The sequence below is a fragment of the Notechis scutatus genome, chromosome 1 (genome assembly GCF_049901735.1).
Source record: "Notechis scutatus isolate UNSWTSFEM ecotype Mainland chromosome 1, rNotScu1.2, whole genome shotgun sequence".
NCBI classification, from domain to species: domain Eukaryota; kingdom Metazoa; phylum Chordata; class Lepidosauria; order Squamata; family Elapidae; genus Notechis; species Notechis scutatus.
In genome coordinates, this window is record NC_142009.1 from 220,273,150 (window position 1) to 220,288,542 (window position 15,393).

The following is a 15,393-nucleotide window of genomic DNA, read 5'->3' on the forward strand; positions in this document are numbered from 1 at the left end:
AAAAAGTCAGACATTTCAGGATTCGTTAAAAAAAGAAAATGGGGGCCAATTTCTATATCATGGCCGAGACTATAAAACAACAGGGCAGGACGAGAAGCAATGGGTGGAAACTAATCAAGAGGAGAAGCAACTTAGAACCAAGGAAATATTTCCTGACAAACCAATTAATCAGTGGAACAACTTGCTTCGAGAAGTTGGGAATGCTGCAACACTGGAAGTTTTTAAGAAGAGATTGGATAACCATTTGTCTGAAATGGTGTAGGTTTTCCTGCCTAAGCATGAGGTTGGACTAGAAGACCTCCAAAGTCCCTTCCAACTCTGTTATTCTATTCTATTCTAACACAGCAAAACAAAAGATCCAGAAGTACAAAATGGATGTTGAGGGCAAGCAAGAAGGACCATAGGACATGTCTACCAAAACAGATGACAGCCTATTGGAATGGAGGCATGGGATTTGTGAATCAGGGCAGATGGAGCAAGCTACCCATCTTACACCAGGGAGAGGGAAGAACATCCTTTTGATGTGGACCATGAATCTCCAGAGAGGTCATCTTCACAGTAGCATAAAGGTAGATTTATGAGGACATCATCTGTTCCCACTCTTCCAAAATGATCTGTTCATAGTGAGGCAAACAGAAAGTAACTGGTATGTTGTTATTTTTTGTTTTGTTTTGTTTTACCATGGAGAGTAATATTCTTCAAATATCTTGCCCATATTCATATAACCGGCCTTGTTTATTTCACAATTTGTTTTTATGAATTTGCTTTTTTGCTTCAAGCCACAGAAGTTAATGAATTCTGCTAGACTTTAGGCAATGTATCAGAGTATGTTACAGGTAAACTTCACATAATTTTTACTCTACTCTTTGAGAGAGAAAAGGAGGGGCCATAAAACAGAAATAAAAATATTGAAGCTACTATAATTTCTTTATGTCCTCTATGTGCTTTGTTGATGAAAACTAATACGAGCTTTAGTGGTTCTTTCAAGTCTCAAGCATCACAAGCTGAACTGTAGCCCATCTTGGGTTGAGAATAAAGTGGTTTGATTTAACTATAAGCTAGGCTGGGAACTAAAGCTGTAACTCAGAAAGTTTATGAATTCAGTCATTCAAAATCATTTGTCATTACATATAAGATAACTTAGGGTTTATATCTATCTATCTATCTATCTATCTATCTATCTATCTATCTATCTATCTATCTATCTATCTATCTATCTATCTATCTATCTATCTATCTATCTATCTATCCTGTGTGTGTATATACTGTATATACTGTGTGTGTATATATGTGTATGTATGTGTTGTGACTCGGAGGTTTGAGCCTGCCTTGTTAGAAGATACAGACTTAAGCAATGAGGAAGAGAGGGGTTTGGCCTCGAGATTTGAGCTTGCTTTGCTGGAAGACACAGACTTGAGCCAGGAGGAAGAGGAGGATTTGGCACTGAGGTTTGAGCCTGCTTTGCTGGAGGATTCGGAATCATCTTCCTCCCCAGGACCTTCCTCCCTGGTTGTGCCTCAGGTGTCAGCAGATAATCAGGAGAGCGTAGTGGAGCCTCTGACTGAGGAATGTTGGTTTGATGCAAGGCAAAGACGTAGACATAGACGTGAAATGCAACATAAAAGGAAATGTCAAATCAGGGATTGAGATGAGAAACTGACACGCCCCTCAGGAAATAAAAGGGGGCGTGTTAGCTCTGAATCCTTGTTCAGGACAACTTGTTTATTTGGGATTGAAGCTTTGACAAATTCTCTGTGCGGCATTTGCCTTTGATTTATGGTCTTGTCTTGTTATCGGACTTGGCAGGCAGCTTTTGGAAGACTGCCAAGGATTTCTCCAGCCAAAGGAATTTAACTCTGTTGTTCCTGGTCCTGTCTGTTTATTTATATTCCTTTGGAAATTTGGACTCTCACCTCGTGGTCACAGGTGAGACAGAACATGTATGTATGTATGTATGTATGTATGTATGTATGTATGTATGTATGTATGTGTATGTGTATATATATGTGTATATTGCACATGGTGTTAGCTATGCAATTATGGATGTGAAGGCTTAGAAAACATTTAGAGACAAAAAAAGAGAAGAAAATGTTCCCTCCACTATGGCTTCTTTCTCATGTTTTACTACCCATGCTGCTTTTCTACCCTTAAAAAAATACTGCTAATGTTATCTTTGGGTTGGGTTGGGTTTGGGAGGAAGAAATAAAAAGAATAAAACAAGTCCAATAAAATCTTTTATTTTAGAATGAATGCAAGGTACTCACATATTCCTATCCTTTATTTTCCCCAAAGGTTTATATTAGTTTCTAAAAGGATGTTTATCTAGAGTATTGGAGCACCGCAGTTCCTTTATACCAGGAGTGCAGTACACACCCTAACTCTGCCATTCAACAGCAGGGCCTCATAAACACTTTTGAAAGAGTGCTTAACTTGCAAGCCAAAGAATGCTGTTGATGTTACATTCTTCTTCTCTCACCTCTTACATTTATGTCCATGCTGCTGTTTTTTCCTTGGCAATGTTAATGAGTGCAAACGTCCATAAACTGTTTGGTGTTGCTTCAGAACAGAAAGCAGGTAGTATAGGTATTTTTCTTCATGTCCTGCTTCTCCAGACAAAAAACATAACAGATCAATGGGACAATGAAAATAAAGGAGACATGAAGAAGAATAATGATCAGTTATGCTGCTCTATTAGCATAATAAAGATTGATATGATTTTGATTTAAACTGGTGCATTAAATCACATTCCTACATGTCACTATGTTCTACTGCTTTTCTCCTACTGTTTGCAAAGGGCTGTTCTGGTTGTGACTTCACAGAGAGGTAACTATTTAGGCTTATCTCAGAGACTGTAATGTACTGAGAAAGAATTACAGAGAAGAAGAGAACACAAGTTTACAATAAAAGAGGAGTTGCTAGCCAGAAATGTCACAAAAACCAACTTTGTCAACTTCAAGTAGCCACATAGAATTATTTTTTTTCAAAAGAAAAGAAAAGAAAAAGATGATCTAGAGGGCCTACTGAAGCATGTGACATCATAACCAAGAATGACTACAAACAAATGTATTTAATTTGTACACTGCCCAATTCCCAGAGACTTTGGGATAGATAAGGATCCCTTGATAGTCTCTGGTAATCTGATATCATGCTAGGAACAGACTTAATAGTTAATTAATATGATAAATCTTTGTGAAGTCACAACCAGAACTGCATTTGCAAACAGTTGAAGAAAAGTAGTAGAACACTGTGACATATAGGGATGTGATTTAATGTACCAGTTTGTAGTCCCTGAGCCCAAAACTGCTTTCAGTAGTTTTCCTCATAGTCAGGAACATTGTTACAGGCTTTGGTTGGTTCTTCTAGGTCATGCTCCAGTGGTGAGTCTTTCCCTTTTCAATACAAGGATTAATCAGAGGTAAACAAAACACTGATTCCCTGCAAGTTTGTCACAGAGTTTCTAGGGTTCACTTTTACAGATTATGCAAGATAACTTTTCCATGAATATACTGACTGAATGATGATCATCCCCTTCTCCAGAAAGGTTGTCATTTTTATCTCTATTCTTATTAATAGTTGGTATTAATTGTATGATTGTTTTGTTACTTTTGTTTACATTATCTGTTTCTATTGTATGCCATGTTAGGTCTTGTTCACTAAATACAAGTGGAATCCTGAAGAGAGAAATAAATCTCTAAGTAAAGGATCACAGGAGCTTATGGGGAAGGGTGAAAAGGATCAAAACAGACAACCTGATCTCAGGATGCAAAAACTGTTGTGCCTACATCAGATGTCATAAGGTTGAGGTTTGTATCACAATGTGATCTTGGTAGTCCGCAGATACCTATGGAAGGGATGTGGAGGTTTTTTTGGTTAGGAATGTGTAAGAGACATAGGGGGGTGTTTTTTGTGCATGAGCCTGATTGCCCTGTTAATCTTTTAGTTTGAGCAGACATCTGGTACTATAAGACTCTGTAACTTACCCAAGAACTACTGTACGTTCTTTCTTTGATAGATGTAGACCTCCAGGGACTTAAACGTCCAGCGTTCATGAACTTCTCTTCACCGCTATTGAAATGGAAAATCAGACAACACCCTAATAACAAATGAGCTGAGGACAAACGCTTGGGCTGATAGAAAATACAATCTCCTATAAGTGAGATTGGCAATAACTGATTGTTTCTATTATTTGGCATGCCATTACTCTTAAGCGAAATCTCTAAATGCTCCCATTTCTAAACTCATCTCAGTTGAAAACAGGGTAGGAGGGTAAATGAGAGTCATCTACAGTTCATCTCCAAAGCTGCTGTAGTTGTAATGAAATTTTCTCCTTCTCTATCCTGTTGCCTGATGAAATGATAGTATGGGTTCACCACGAAAGAGAGAGGTTTAGTGAAAAAGAAACACAACACAAATAGAACTCACATATACCAAGCACAGTTAACAACAGTATGAAGGATGGTATAGAGCATTAAGCAAATGTTATTCCACAATCTCAGATAGTTTGTGGCACCATTTACCATGCCATACAAATGAGTAGCTTGAGTAGGTGTGTTTAAGTATGTATGGGACTCAGTTCCCTAATTCCTATCCCTTTCTCCTAGCTCTACATCATGGGTGTCCAACCTTTTGGTTTGCCTGGTCCACAGTGAGAGAAGGCGTCTTAGGCCACATATAAAACATACAATATAGTTAACACGTATAAATATCACTAAACTCAATAACATATATAAATATTAAAATCACATAATTTTAGGAGCCGTGGTGGTGCAATGGTTAGAATGCAGTATTGCAGGCTAATTCTGCTGACTGTCAGCAGTTTGGATCTCACCTGCTTAAGGTTGACTCAGTCTTACACCATCTTGAGCCATGGTGGTGCAATGGTTAGAATGCAGTTCTGCAAGGCTAACTCACTGCTTACTCCAGGATTTCAATCCTGACCAGCTCAAGGTTGACGCAACCTTCCATCCTTCCGAAGTCAGTAAAATGAGGCCCCAGATTGTTGGGGGCAATATGCTGACTCTATGAACCGCTTAGAAAGGGCTGTAAAAGTACTGTGAAGTGGTATATAAGTCTAAGTGCTATTGTTGCTTACAATGGGGAGATCCAGCTTTACTGGATCCCATCCAGGCACAAAGTTAGTTGACTAATCTTGAGAAAGTAACATGTTCTCAGGCAATTTGATCTCACAGGTCATGCAAACTTAGAAGGGAGGCACTTCTCAGAGCGGGCTGTAAAGCACTATGAAGCAGTATATAAGTTTAAATACTATTATTATTATTGCTATAAAAATGTTAAATGTTTATGGTCTTGTGGGGCTACATCGCTAGCTGTCCAGGATCCCATGCTCTACATGATAAACAATACATTTCTAAATACTTGCATTTAAGGTTTTATTTCCTCAGAACTGCAACCAAATATTTCTTGTTGCAGAAACCTGCCTTTTGATTTTTGCTCGACACCTGAAAGGGCCAGTGCCTGGCAATTACCATTGCAGGTGTCCAGGGATAATGATTTCCCAATTAACACTTCACAGCTGGTCCTTGGAAAGTTTAACAAATGAAGCCAGTGATTACATTAGTGTCTGACAGAGTCAGCATCAGTTTCCCAATCATTGCAACCAAAATATGCAAAGTATAGTACAAGAAGAGGTCATGTGGAACTGACCTCTTGGCATTGCTTAAATACAAACAGAGGTAAAAATAAAAAGGCAAAGTATAGTCAAGGCAACAGCTAAGTTCATATTGACTTAAAACTCCCAAGATTAACATAGCTGAGTACCATTTCTTTAGGCATGCAACCAGTGAAGGGTTTTTTTTCTGTTCAAGGACAGGAAACCTCACAGCATAGCTTTATTGCAGCATACATCTACCCCAACCCACAGGCTATTCCTGTTCAATTCCACCCATTGAAGCTTTGGGTCAACTCCAACCTTCATGATTTTGCAAGGTGATGTTGCCACATAAATATGCCTTTAATACCCAGTCTTTCATACTCAGTTTTTTAATACAGAGTTCAACATGTCTCAAAATCCATGAGGTAGTATACAATCTTTGACTTTTCCCAAAAGTTATTGCACAAATTGGATGAAGTGCCTCCTCAGTATGGGTGTTCCTTTTCTAATGGCTACCAAGTTCCTGACAAAGTTCCCACCAGGATATCCCACCAGGATATCCTGCTCACTTTAGCTTGGGGTCCTGGTAGTTGAACACTAGTCTTCTTGCTTGCTTGCAATAGCTGCCAGTCTCTAGACATCACATCTGCTTCCCCATCTGCATGTCATTTGTTTATCACATTTCATCCTACACCCCTTTTCCCATTCTATCTTTGCTTTTGTAAATAAAAGGCCTGCATGGACTGAGGCTGTTGCTCTATGTCCATATATCCATGAAAATGCCTGGGTGTGACTTAATTTACACATATATCTGCAACATCAGCTTGGATACTTTTCAAGTACAGTTGTAAGTTAATGTATGAATGCATGAAGGAAGAGGGTATGGGAAGCATTTCTGCCTGACTGCAGCTGCTTTTATTTATTTTTATTTATTTCATTGCTATAGACTTTTGTCTTAACAAATGACTCTGGGTGTAGACTGCAACCCCAACTTCACTCCCTCACACACAACCAGCACACATATTATTCAAACAACTATATTTGCTCAAATAGAAGAGCTATATGTAGCAAGGGACTAGGTCAGTGGTGGGATTCAAATATTGTTGCCACCGGTTCAGTGGGCGTGGCTTGGTGGACGCGCTTTGTACGCATGCACACAGTTTGCATGCAGACACATGCCAAATGTGCACTTTGTGCGGTGCCGCGCAAAGCAGATGTGCTTCAAATTCAGCAGATAAAAGTGAGTATGGGAGCCTGGGCAGGCAGGTGGGCCCAACAGCAGAGTGGCGGAGAGAACTGTTTCGGTATCCACTCCTCATCACTCCTACTGGCTTGCTAGAACCGGGCAGAACCGGTCGAATACCACCACTGGTGTACTCTAAAATGTAAGGGAAGAGTCCTGGACTTATTAGAGAAAAAACAGGAACAGAGACTCAAGACTTCTTCAATGAATATTCATCAACATTAACAGAGGGATTGAATCAAGATCACTTGAGGTATTAATACCACTTTAAAAAGCCTTAGTAAGACTACACCTAGAGTACTGCATCCAGTTTTGGTCACCACACTATAAAAATATGTTGGGATTCTGGAAAAAGTGCAGAGAAGAGCAACAAACATGATTTGGGGCCTGGAGACTAAAACATATGAAGAATAGTTGCAGGAACTGAGCATAGCTAGTCTAGTGAAGAGAAGGACCAGGGGTGACATATCAGTGTTCTAATATTTGAGGGGCTGTCATAGAGAGGAGAGGAAGGCCAGACAAGGATCATTGGATGGAAACTGATCAAGGAGAGATTCAATCTAGAATAAGGACAATTTTTCTGACAATGAGAACAATCAACCAATGTAACAGCTTGCCTTCAGACGTTGTGGGTGCTTTATTAATGGAAGTTTTCAATAAGAGATTGGACAGCCATCTGCCAGAAATGTTATGGGGTCTCCTGCTTGAACAGGGGGCTGTACTATATGACCTACAAGGTCCCTTTCATCTCTGTTATTCTGTACCTCTGAATACTCAATATTCTCCTGTGCTCCTCAAATAGAATAGCTAACAAAATAATAAAAACAAAGGTAGCCTACAAGACTAGAATACTAGCTATGATGAAGCTGGCTGGAGCTGAAGTTTCATGCTTGCTTCAGAATCTGTGGGTTCAGAATCTGTGGGTGGGGAACAGATTTATCCAATATATCTTGTGATGGAGTCTCAGGTCAGACTTATTCACCTTTGGGTCATCCTCATTTTCACATTTAAATATTGAGAAGTCAGCTTTAGGAAATACGATGGCCTCAAAGTTTGGTTTTACCTGTGGCTGAGTCCCGTAAAAGACACACTATTTCCTGATTTGGGTTGGAAGCAGGGGTAGGATTCAAATTTTTAACAACTGGTTCTGTGGGCGTGGCTTAGTTGTTGGGCGTGGCTTGATGGTCTGGATGGTCTGGATGGGCGTGGCCAACTCAACATCACTCACATCGAGGCACATATCTCCTCGCCTGGCCTCTCATGATTGTGGGGATGCTGCAACAGTCGTAAGTATGAAAAATGGTCATAAGTCACTTTTTTCAGTGCCATTGTAACTTTGAATGGTCATTCCACACAAGCACAGTACCAGCAAAGGAGGGGGGAAAAACTCCAGAGAAGTTCCTGAGCAGGAAATCTAGTCCTGCCAAGAATGTAATAAGGGTTAACAGAGAGGCAGTTTCTGTAAGCAACACCAGAATGTTTCCTTCCTGCCTTCCTTACAGGATTAGGCCAGTAATTTCTTCTAACAACTGGTTCTCCAAACTGCTTAGAATGTTAACAACCGGTTCTAGCAAATAAGTACGAACTGGTAGAATCTCACCCTGGTTGGAAGTAAAGGTTGGTTTGTCAGTCTTTATTACAAACAAAATGGAAATTAAATCCTAACATCTGTTTAACAGCAATCACACAGTTGTTTAATTTTGTCGATGACCAATTAAGGTTTCTGTATCTACAAAGCAGATAAAATAGCTTTGAACGGACTACTAGCTTAAAGAGGAAAGAGTAGCACAATTCAGAAATGCATCTACATTCTTTGCAAAGTATTTTGGAAGTCTTTCTGCTGGTTGTGTTGTTTAGGTGTGATTCTGTTTTTCTCTTTGTAATAGTTCCTCCTTCTGGTGAACCGCAATTGAGTGCAGATCTATTTTTACCTTTTCTGGTGTAATTCTTTGTGTGTCGGCTGGGTTACTTTGAAGTCTTGTCTATTGTTGGTCTCTTTTTGCTGGAAATGCCTGTTTCCCAGAATAAAGGCTTGTCAATGACCCTCTGGCAACAGTGTCATATAAGGATTGTGTTTTCACACAAGACTCTTTTTTTTCTATATTTGAATCCTGTTGGTAACATTTCCTGACTTGATTTTTTTTAAAAGATCCAGATTATTTTATTTTAGCTTTCTTTTGTTGCAATGTCTTCTATTTTTATGATGTATTTTCTTAATGCTCTTTTTTTTAAAAAAAACCAAAAACCTTCAGACATTTTGCTTAAGATGTGTTGGAAGGAAATCAAACTCTCCCTTCCATTCAATCTTCCCTCTGTTTCTCTCATTCAAACCTCCTAGCCATTTCCAGGGCAAAAGGTTAGGAATTACATTTGAAAGAAAGGCAATAAACTTGACAAAGAGGTTGGAACTGATCAAAGGCGGCAGCCCATTCAGGTAAACATTCGTTTCAAGGTGCCAGAGATTTCACCCATTAATAAACAAAGGATCCTCTTCTCCTTGACACTGCCATTTCAACCCATAATACTAATTGGGCAGGGAAACTGTTCATTTATACTTTCTAAGAATTCTGAAGGACTGAGCTTTTCAGAGAACAAAGGCAAAGATTTTCCTATATAAAGAGTTTGCAAGGGACGGCTGAGAGTGTCCATCTCTGATTGCTGACTTGGTACCTCTGTCTGTAACGGAATAGGACAATTCACCACAGCCAACTTGCTGCGGTACAACCCACAATGGCCAAGTTTCCACAGGACAACTCACCATGGGACAATTTCACAATTTAAGTATTTAATGTAATTGAACATTATTTTAATTGTTGTCATTCACATTTCATTTTGTCCCTTCTTTTGCATCCTTTCCTTAATGATTCTATTTCAAGATTTCTTTGATATTGATGTAACTCTGGTTCTGCATAAGTTGTTCCACAGTGAATTGGCCATGGCGAGTTGTCCTGCAGTCAGTTAGCTGTGGTAAATGGTCCATGGAGAGGTAACCATGGCAAATTGTCATAGACCTGTCTGTATTCTGGAACTAAATTATATCTTTGCTTCAAGTAACTGCCTGCTTTCTACATTCTTTTTCTTATCCTAGCTCAAAAAGAACCAGATCTCCTTCTAACAAGTGTAAGTCCACAAATTTAATAGCTTCCTGGTCCACAGACTTCCTGTGAAATATTGTCCCTGGTTGTTCATTTCACCCCCAATACAAGCCATTGAACAAGCCTAATATTGTATGATATTTCCCCTTAGCTTTCCTAATTTTCATTTTTAGAAAATGACAGAAAAATAAGAGCTGATCTCCTGAAAAAAAATAGACCACAATTACACAGAAAACAGCCATATTTCTGCTAGAAGTTTCAAGTAATTATCTATGCCTGTATTTCAAGTCCCAGAAGAATTGGGTTCAATATCCTTTGAGAAGGTACTCTTCAAGACACATCTGCTTATTTTTTGAGAGCAAGTGGTGAAATCCTGGTCTAAGTGCAATTATTGTTTTCCCATGTAAGTATTGTCTGTGATAAAGAACAAAAACTTTTCTGTTATGAAATAGATACTCTGAATCTTTCTTTTGCTGAAGCAGCCTGCTTGCCATCTCTTTTAATCCATTGTTGATGGGTAAAATATAGTGCAATTTCAAGTTAATTGGCTTTTAGTGCTGGTTTGCTGGAAATCAGGGATCTGCCCCAAATCCTTCAATCTTGTACTATGCCTGTTCTGTCTCACCTTTCTTCTTTCTCAAAAGATGAAAGAGTACAAACTCACACAAACACAGGCAGGCAAGCTGACTCGGACTTCACAGAGTTAAGTCTTTGGAACTGATAATGTCCTTGGCATTCCAACATTCTCTGCCTTACAAGTCCGAATTGATAACAAGTAAAAAGCTACTTACAGAGAATTACAAGGCAGACCACAAGAATCATTCACAACGAAAAACCTGAAGTAAGATTAAACTTTGTCCCGTACAAAGGTCCAGCCAACAACACACCCACTTTTATCCCCTGTGGGGTTTGGCTCAATGACTCAGCTCACTCTCTGACCTTCCCACGCCTCCTACGTTGCTGCTCACATTTCTCCCTACGATGCTGCCTAGGATCAAGCCAACATTCTTCCTCTTGACTCCCTGTCAGGGATTGCTCCAATATGCCTTCCTCCTGATTAATCTCAGGCTGTTCCTCTCGGTTGTCTGCTGAAACCTGAGGCATCATCAGGGAGGAAGGCATTGCCAGAAAGGAAGGTCCTGGGGAGGAAGGCATTCCCAGTTCCTCCTCCTCATCTTCCATGTCCTTTTTCTCTAACAGCACAGGCTCGGCAATCGGAGCCACAACAGATTGGGTTCTCATATATTGGTAGGTCCAGTAGGAAAGAAGAGGTATAACCAATTATTTTGGTACAAAAGCAGTTCTATACTTGAACAGAATTAAAATGCCTGCAGTGAGATTAGGAGATTCTTACACTGTAATTTTGCTGGTCATCTGTACAATAGCTTGTGTCTTGTTGCTTCATACATTGACTCCAGTATCTAATCTACCTGATGATATAGTATGGCAATGCCATATTTGGACTTCTGATTGCAGGTGTCTGGCTATCAGCTAACATGCTGCAGATGTAAATTAATACCACAGCTGATATTTCAGGTCTTTTGTTTAGCTGGGTAGCCTCCTTCTTTTGGGGGAGGGTACCAAGTAAAAAGTGAGTAAGACACAATTTATTTTAAGGATTAGTCTCCAAATCTTATTTCACTTGCATTAAGAAATTATATGATGGATTTGTACACTTGAAAACATTTTTTCTTATAACCAACTTCCTGTATATGAATGAACAACAACTGTTTTAGTCTTAATAAAACAAAAATCTCCATAATTCAGATTTAGAATGAATTTCTATATTTATTTTACTTGGGTTTAGGGGTTTTTAAAATTCTCTGGAGCTTACTCTGAAGTATGTATTTGTAGGACTAAACTATTGGGAAAAATCCAGTTCAGGACCTCAATCCAAAGGCCTAGAAAATTCTCATCCTAGTCCAGGTAACTCCAAAGGTAATCCTACTATGACTCAAGGCTGAGATCTAAAATAAGATTTAGAAAAAGTTCTGGTTTCCTATAATTTAGCACTGGTAAAAATATGTGTTAACTTTTCCCCCATCCAACAAAACGGGGTGATATGCAGGTGATGGATGGATGATGGATAGATGGAGATAAGCAGTATTTTATGAATAGATCAAGCATGCCAGTTTTCATGTTGTTTTTCTTCCATTCAATCACATCTGATTTCTGAGAATGTCTGGAGAAGTCCAATATAATTGGCGCTAGTGCTAAAACGTAAATACTGAACATGAATTTGAGTGAACTTCAGGAGACAAGAGAAGACAGGGGAGTCTGGCATGTTATGATCCATGGGATCATGAAGAGTCAAACACAACTTACCAACTAAACAACAGGGCAACATTTATTTAATTATTTAAAAGAAGTAGCTATGATAACAATAGCAATGGCACTTAAACTTATATACTACTTTGTAGTGCTTTACAGCACTCTGAATGGCTTACAATGTCAGCATATTGCCCCCAACAATCTGGGTTCTCATTTTATTGACCTTGGAAGGATGGAAAGCTGAGTCAACCTTGAGCCAGTCAGGATCGAACTGGTAGTTGGTAGAGTTAGCTGCCATACTGCATTCTAACCATTGTGTCACCATAGGTCTCATAACATGTTTGTTTAAAGAAAACATGTGCTGAAATTTGCAGCAATAATAACTGAAGGTATATGTCTTTGCGAAACCTCAAGGGGGTTGAGAGATTTTTTCCTATGGGTGAAATAAAGAGCGGAGAAACTATGACATGGAGGACTGCCATCAAGTATAAAAATAAATTATAAACTTATCTCAGTTTTTTCTCTTCTCATAAAGTAAATAACTTGCCAATCCTTAATTTACTACAGCAACTCAAAAACTGGTAGTGAAGAAGCATAGTTGTATAGTAGATCTAGCAATCATACAATTTATCCAATTCATAAAACACTGTGATTTATGATGGAACTGATGGTGACATGATCACAAGGATCATCTCAGTCTGAGCTATTAATCATTGATTACAATTCCTTTTTATTAAGTGGTGTAACTTCTCTCCCAAACACACCCACATGTGGTTGCTATGAGCACCTCTTAGCTTTAGAGAAAAAAGACTAAAACTTTGAGGAAGCCCCAAATTAAAATTTAAATAAATTTAGACTAATCTATTCTATCACAGACAAACAAACAAAAATATAGCCATGTTATCTTGTCCTGTTTTAAAATTTTGTCAATTTAAATGCATAATTCCAATGGAAATTCCATGTTGGTTAGGGTTATTTTATGTTTGCAACTCTATCAAAGAAAGTTTCAGTTACTTTTTTTCTATTTCTTTTCTTTTTTTCCTCACTTGTTTTCCCTTTCTCCTTCCCTATTTTTTTCTTTTTTAACTCCTTTTTTACATTTAATTTTTTGCAGAAATTATATACACACACACATACGTGTGTGTGTGTTTGTGTAAATTTCATGTCGGTTTTTTGTTTTTCCAGATTAATATAATAGCTTCATGCTTACGTTGATTATACTGTGTGTGTTAAAATATTATAACTGACTACATTTTTTTCACACTGTTCTTGCTAATATTTGTATATTTGGTAATTACATACTACTTGATAATTATTCCTTCGTAATTGCAAAGGGTTCTACATCCATAGCCTGATCAGTTCTGAAATTCTAGGGGAATTAAAATTATTTTTTCATATATGCACATGGTTTGCAAATTTGGGGAAGAAAACCTGTTACAAAAACAAGAACAAATTATAGATAATAGGCTCAAACTGTCAGAGAGATATTAGTTGTATGTGTCAGTTTAGCAGATATTCACTTTGCTCATGAGAAAGAATGGACTTAAATAGGGGTGGGATTCAAATTTCTGTGGTCATGGCTTAGTTTGTAGGTGTGGCTTGGTGCTCATGTGACTGGGTGGGCGTGGTCAACTCGATGTCACTCACGTCAAGGGGCACTTCTCCTCACCTGGCCTCTCATGACAGTGGGGATGCTGCAACAATCGTAAGTGTGAAAAATGGTCACAAGTCACTTTTTTCAGTGCCATTGTAACTTTGAATGATCACTAAATGAACTGTTGTAAATCAAGCATTACCTGTACAAAAATACAAAAAGCTTCTTTGCTTGCAAAAAGCTGCCCTAAATACCAATCATTATATTAAAAATACCTGCAGGCTGGAGTTACAAATCAGGCAGGGTGCCAGAGCCCCTTGAGGAATTAAAATAGTTAAAATGCAATAACTATCAGCAGCCAACTCTTGCTCATAAAATGAAACCCTTTAGCAGAGAGGTCATTTTAGCTCTCCAGAAAGAGCACACCCAGGAAAAGCAATCCTTAGATCCATTTGCACCACTTAAAGATACCAGCTGGTCTCACTCACCTCACAAGATATCCTAAGGAAATCATCCAAATTTAAGGAAAGGTCATATGCCTCCCAGAAAGGAAGTAAAAAAAAATCAGTGTCAAGCTTGAATCCTGCCTCTTGGAAGTACAGCCCAAAAGGACAGTGCCAGATACCACTAAAGCAGTAAAGGAAGACCCCCTCCCCAGATAGAAAAAGAAACCATGAGGCAGGAAAAAAATCAAACACAATACAAATAATTAAATCACAGCAGTAGTTGTTGCTTGTTAAGCCAATTACCAGAACAAATAGACTCAGGAACCAGCCAAATTTCTCAACCCAGTTTCTTTTCAGGAACAGAGATTAATCTTTTTCCTTCCAAACAAAGCTGAATAGGGAAAATTATCCCATCATAAATACAGGATTAAATGTCACCAAGGACAGAATTAAACTTCACCAAAAACCAGTTTTAGACCAAAACTCAGAAACTCACGTTTGAATGTCAGTCTTTCTAGCTAACCAAGAAGCCTTGCCGAATGTCACTCATCTTAGTTCCTTGTCATTAAAAAACTTCGTTTCGAGCTCTGCTTTGTTATTAAATTATTTCTTCAAAGTGCTGGCTGGAAGTATTTCCAGGGGAGAATTTCCTCCCAATAGCAGTGTAAAAAGCTTAAAACAACCCTTCCCCTTTATGAAAGTATCAGGAAAGGAAAAAAATGTCCTTCGGAGACAGTACGTCTAGGCATACCATACTGCCAAGAATGTAATAAGGGTGGAAACAAACAAAAGGAGATTTCTTCTAACTACCGGTTCTTCGAACTGCTTAGAAAGTTAACACAGGGTTCTATAGAACTGGTCAGGACTGGTAGAATCCCACCCCTGGACTTGAAGCTGGATTTTTAAAATAATATAGGAATAAATAAGTGTTGGGTAAAAAATGTGAATAAAATTAATAAAATAATCAAAAGTCACCTTGTGGTGAGATGGGTAGCAAATAAATTTAAATAAATAAATAAATACATATAGCCAATCTCATGAGAAATAACAAAATAACAGAATAATAGAGTTGGAAGGAAATCTTCTAGTCCATCCTCCTTCCCAGCAGGAAACCCTATATCATTTCAGACAAA

General features: G+C 38.5%; 1 long non-coding RNA gene across 3 annotated transcripts; it reads right to left on the reverse strand.

Moving 5' to 3' along the window:
• Positions 1 to 2,495: 2,495 nt before the first annotated feature.
• Positions 2,496 to 14,944, reverse strand: LOC148133193 (uncharacterized). 3 transcript variants are annotated; one of them, XR_015747189.1, is made up of 4 exons: positions 14,757 to 14,944; positions 3,981 to 4,065; positions 3,750 to 3,841; positions 2,496 to 2,600 (listed from the first exon to the last, which is right to left on the reverse strand). It is a non-coding gene; the product is annotated as an uncharacterized LOC148133193 (long non-coding RNA). The 3 variants fall into 3 exon arrangements; XR_015747187.1 differs by having other exon boundaries at positions 3,750 to 4,065; XR_015747188.1 differs by lacking the exon at positions 14,757 to 14,944 and adding an exon at positions 10,741 to 10,832 and having other exon boundaries at positions 3,750 to 4,065.
• Between the last annotated feature and the right edge of the window lie 449 nt (positions 14,945 to 15,393).